Here is a 6,000-nt window from a genome sequence, read left to right on the forward strand (position 1 = left end):
GATTTCAAAACGTATTACAGGGCAGTCATAAGCAAAACTGCCTGGTACTGGCATAAAAAGAGAGGACAGACCAATGGAACAGAACAGAAGCTACAGAAATCAACCTACGCATCTACACTCAACTTATCTTTGAAAAAAGAGCTAAAATCAATCACGAGCAAGGACAGTCTTTTTGACAAACAGTGCTGGGAAAACTGGATCTCCACATGCAAAAGTATGAAGCAAGATCCTCACTTTATACCTTACACAAAAGTCTACTCAAATTAGATCAAAGACAACCCAAAACCATCAAATTAGTAGAGAACATTGGGGAAACCCTGCAAGATATTGGCATAGGAAGAGTTCTTAGAAAAGACCCCAGAAGCACAATCAAAGACAAAATTGACCAATGAGATTACATCAAATTGAGAGGCTTCTGAAATGCAAAAGAAACAGCAAAAAGAAGATGCAACCAACAGAATGTGATAAATATTTGTAAACTATGCAATTGATAAAGGATGTATATCCAGAATATATAAAGAGCTCAAGAAACTCACAACAAAACAACCAACCCCATTAAGAAATGGGCAAAGAACTTAAACAGGCATTTTTTTTAATAAAAGATGTATTTACTTATTTGAAAGGCAGAGTTACAGAGAAGCAGAGGCAAAGAGAGAAAAAGAGAGAGGTCCTCCATCCACTGGTTCACTCCCCAAATGGCTGTAATGGCCAGAGCTGGGCCAATCTGAAGCCAGAAGCCAAGAGCTTCTTTTGGGTCTCCCACACGGGTGTAGAGGCCCGAGGAATTGGGCCCTCTTCTACTGCTTTTCCAGGCCATAGTGGAGAACTGGACAAGAAGTGAAGCAGCCAGGACTCAAACCAGCGTCCATAAGGATGCCAGCACTGCAGATGGTGGCTTTACCCGCTATGCCACAGAGCCAGCCCCAGGCATTTTTCAAAAAGAGGAAATCCAAATGGCCAAGAGACACATGAAAAAATGCTCAGGATCACTAGCCCTCAGGGAAATTAAAATCAAATGAGGTGGCCAGCGCTATGGCGTAGCACATAAAGCCGCCACCTACAATGCCAGCATCCTATGTGGGCACCAGTTCTTTCAAGACCCGGCTGCTCCACTTCTGATCCAGCTCTCTGCTATGGCCTGAGAAAGCAGTACTAGATGGCCTAAGCTCTTGAGCCCCTGCACCAGCGTGGGAGACCTGAAAGAAGCTCCTGGCTTCAGGTCAGCACAGCTCTGGCTGTTGCGGCATTTGGGGAGTAAACCAGTGGATGGAAGACCTCTCTCTCCTCTCTCTCTCTCTCTCTCTCTGCCTCATCGTCTCCTCTCTCTGTGTAACTCTTTCAAACAAATAAATAAATCACACACACACACACACACACACACACAATGAGGTTTCACCTCACCTCAGAACGGCTTTCATACAGAAATCAACAAACAACAAAGGCTGGCAAGGATGTGAGGGAAAAGGCAACCTAATGCACTGTTGTTGGGAATGTAAACCAGTACAGTCACTGTAGAAGACACGATGGAGATACCTCAGAAATCTGAATATAGACCCACCACATGACTCAGCCATTCCACTCTGGGAATTTATCCAAGGAAAATGCAATCAGTATATGGAAGCGTTATCTCTATCCCCATGTTTAATGCAGCTCAATTCACAATAGCTAAGATATAGAATTAACCCAAATGTCTGTCAACTCAAGACCTGATAAAGAAATTATGGGATATGTACACCATAGAATGGTACCCAGCAGTAAAAAAAAAAAAAAAAAAAAAAAAAAAAGAAGAAGAAGAAGAAGAAGAAAATGAAAATCTTGTCATTTGCAACAAAATGGATGTAACTAGAAACTACTATACTTAGTGAAATAAGCCAATCCCAAAAGTTCAAATACTATGTTCTCCCTGATCTAACAATAATAGAGCACCTAAAAAGCAATCCATAGAGGAGCCAGTGCTGTGGCAGAGTGGGTTAACACCCTGGCCTGAAGCTCCAGCATCCCATATGGGCGCCAGTTCGAGTCCTGGCTACTCCACTTCCCATCCAGCTCTCTGCTACGGCCTGGGAAAACAGTGGAAGATGGCCAAAGTCCTTGGGCCCCTGCACACATGTGGGAGACCTGGAAGAAGCTCCTGGCTCCTGGCTTCGGATTGGCCCAGCTCTGGCCATTGTGGCCATCTAGGGGAGTGAACCAGAGGATGGAAGACTTCTCTGTCTCTACCTCTCTCTTTAACTCTGTCTTTCAAATAAATAAAAAATCTTAAAAAAAAAAAAAAAAAAAGCAAGCAAGCAAGCAAGGCCGGCGCTGTGGCACAGCGGGTTAACGCCCTGGCCTGAAGCGCCGGCATCCCATATGGACGCCGGTTTGAGACCCAGCTGTACCACTTCCAATCCAGCTCTCTGCTATGGCCTGGGAAAGCAGAGGAAGATGCCCAACTCCTTGGGCCCCTGCACCCGCATGGGAAACAAGGAAAAAGCTCCTGGCTCCTGGCTTCAGATCGGCACAGCTCCAGCCATTGCAGCTATCTGGGGAGTGAACCAGCAGATGGAAGACCTCTCTCTCTCTCTCTCTCTGCCTCTCCTTCTCTCTCTGTGTAACTCTTTCAAATAAGTAAAATCTTAAAAAAAGAGCAATCCGTAGAAGTGAAATTGACACTTTGAGATATGATGACTTTGAACAGCCCTTGTCTTGACTGTTGAAAAACAGTTTTCTCTCATACTTTTTGTTCAACTCTTTATTTAGTATGGAGTTAATTTTATGTGTATAAAGTTCATTGGAAATAGATCTTAGTAAAAAGTAAGAATGGGAATAGGAGAGGAGGAGAAAGAAGGATGAGAGTGCAGGCGGGAGGACAAGTACAGTGGGAAGAATCACTATGTTCCTAAAATTGTATATGAAATGCATAAAATTTGTATACCTTAAATAAAAGGTTTCTGGGGAAAAATTAATTAATTACAAAATAAATAAAACTATACTTATTTTTTAAAAAGAAAATTTCACATAACCAGGAAAACAAGTTACACTTCCAATTTATGCTACATCCAATAAAACCGTAGTAAAACTAATATGACATACATTAGCCAAATTTTATACAGAGGTGCTATGTGCTGAATATTTTTCAATTTTCTCTCATTTAATCCCTACCATCACTAACTCTATCATCATCACCCATTTTAAAGACAAAAAGTTAAGGATCAGAAAGTTATTGGCCTCCCCATAGCATCTGGCTTCTAAGTGGCATAACAGGTATCAAATCCAAACTGTCTACCCAAACCCTTTTCTCTTAACCTTTATGTTATTATAATTTTATCTCTACTTTTTAATATATCTATTTGACAATTTATTGATTAAGGCAAATTCAAGTAGGAGGAAGGAAGCCACAAAAATAAATTTCACAGTTAATTCTTCACCCAGTTTTCCTTCTCTAACAATAAACCATTTGGCCATAGAGAAATGACAGGTACCAGTGTTAGAAAGTTTCAAATATCTGTCAGAGGGCCAGCATCGTGGTATAGAAAGTTAAGCCAATGCTGGTGTCATTTCAAGTCCCAGTTCAAGTCCCAGCTGTTCCACTTCCCATCCAGCTCCCTGCTAAAGCACCTGGGAAGTCAGCAGAGGTCCACCCAAGTGCTTGGGCCCTTTGTAAAACGTGGGAGATCTAGAAGCTCCTGGCTTCGGCCTGGCCCAGCCCTGGTCATTGTAACTATTTGGGGAGTGAACCAATGGATGGAAGATCTCTGTCTCTCTCTAACTCTGCCTTTAAAATAAATCAATAAATCTAGATAAATGCTAGATTAGATTACCTCATAGTTGTTTAAAAAAATAAAATGAAAAAGGACGTTCAGAATCAGCCAACGAATGATTAGCTTTAACCCCAGAAGAATAAAGCAGGGACTGGGCGTAACAGGTCAAGCTGCCACCTGAGACACTGACATCCCATATGGACGCCAGTTTGAGTCCCAGCTGTTCTACTTCTGACCCAGCTCCCTGCTAATGTGCCTAGGAAAAGCATAAGATGGCCCAAATTCTTGAGCCCCTGCCACTCACATAGGAGACCTGGAAGAAGCTCCAGCTCCAGGCTTCAGCCTGACCCAGCCCCAGCCAATGCAGCCATTTGGGGAGTATACCAACATGGGAGCGTTCGCTCGCTCGCTCTCTTTCAAATAAATAAATTAAAAAAAAAAAAAAGGAATAAAGCAACTGGGCACGGATCCTGAGACCTCCAACTTAAGAACTTTGAGATACTGGATCCCTGACAGCTCATCTGATACCTGGAAGCCAGCAGACAGATCTAGACAAACACTGGAATTTGAGTCACAGAAGACTTACAGAAGTGTATAAGGTAGATTCTTCCCCTCTATATAAGGATCTTACACTTCATAAACCTAGAAACTGTGGTAATCTCCCTTTAATCGGAAAGGGAGTCTGGTGGGGCTGGCACTGTGGTATAGTGGGTAAAGCTCCCACCTGCAACACAGCCATGCCATACAGGCGCCGGTTCCTGTCCTGGCTGTTCCACTTCCCATCTACCTCCCTACTAATAAGCAGGAGATGGGCCAAGTGCTTGGGCCCCTGGTACCCATGTGGGAAACCCGGAAGAAGCTCCTGGCGTCAGCCTGGCCCAGCCCTGTCCACTGCAGCCACCTGGGGAGTGAACCAGCAAATGGAGGATCTCTCTCTACACCTCTCTCTCTACCCCTCTCTCTCTCTACCCCTCTCCCTCTCTCTAAGTTTTTCAGGTAGATACACAGTCTGTCTCCCCCACCCCTTCACTCTGCTTTTCAATAACACAAACACACATATGAAAAGAAAAACAGCATCTTCCTCTACACTTTGCCAATATTCACCTAAACCAGTTATTCTCAGGTTTCTCTGCTTTGAGTGTCAAACAACGGACGGGGTAGCTAGATTCCATCAGCATACCAGGAACCCCACCTCTGTCGGCCACTTCAACGGCACTTCTTTCCCTCCATCCCATGGCCACTTCAACGGCACTTCTTTCCCTCCATCCCATACACTTTGCCGGCTCCAGCTCAAAGGCAAACTGAAGCAATTTTTCCCCCAGATTAAAGAGAAGCTGCAAAGACTGAGTACACCTGATTCTGGTATGTTCTGTATTTCCCAGATCCTATCTTAAACCATCGATGAAACAAATGTCAAGTCAGATTCATTCTATTGTTTCCATTTCGGAAATCACTTCATCTGATTTCTTGGGTTAGGAGGTACTGGACTCAGTTTCTTAAAATTCCCAACTACTCTGCCCATAGGAGTCTAAACAGAAATTCCCCAGGGACAAAGGTGTACGTTAGCACAATCAATACGTAACTAAAATCACTCGTTTCTGTTTCCACTCGATTCTGACATGAAGATAATCAGATGACAAATCCTGGCCCTTTCCACTTCCCACGACTTGAATTTCTCTTGAGGTACTCTTTTTGAATGACTCCACTGGAACCCAACAGCTCCATTCAGAAGCTTTCCCAAGAAAACTGCGGGGTATACAGAAAGGGGGGAAAAAAAAAAGCCGGATCCCTAAAACAACGAGAAGAGGGAGAGAAACCTGGCTTTTTTTTTTTTTTTTTCACATCCCAAACACAAAATCAGCGTTATCAGAAATAGTCTCAGACCAGTAGCTGAATTCCACAAACCTTCCAAAGGAACCCTGCCTAACTTCTCACTTCTGACTCCCACCCATCAAGTCTTAGGAAATGCAAACACTTCAGCCTCCCCGGCGATCCGAATCCGCCACGGCCAATGCGGTCGGTCCTCCAGATCGGAAACTGTCTTGGGGAACAGACATACTTCAGCAGCTGACATGTGCCATGCTCGGATTAAAACAAAGTGACTAACCACGGCTAGCCTCACCCCCCGAGGCAGAGCAGGCAGTCACCCGCCCGAGGCCAGCGCCCTGGGTTTATAATTAACACCTATCGGCCAAGCACAGGGCTAGCGGCGCAACCTGCACGGCCGGGGCCGCGCGCGGGCGGCGGGGGCGCGGGG

General features: G+C 44.5%; 1 protein-coding gene across 4 annotated transcripts in view; it reads right to left on the minus strand.

Annotated features, from left to right (window-relative positions):
* FAM117B (family with sequence similarity 117 member B) overlaps positions 1-6,000 on the minus strand; it is a 115,843-nt gene that overhangs the window by 108,734 nt on the left and 1,109 nt on the right. The window lies entirely within an intron of this gene.

The sequence above is a fragment of the Oryctolagus cuniculus genome, chromosome 3 (genome assembly GCF_051225735.1).
Source record: "Oryctolagus cuniculus isolate XC-2025 breed Fujian yellow rabbit chromosome 3, ASM5122573v1, whole genome shotgun sequence".
NCBI lineage: Eukaryota > Metazoa > Chordata > Mammalia > Lagomorpha > Leporidae > Oryctolagus > Oryctolagus cuniculus.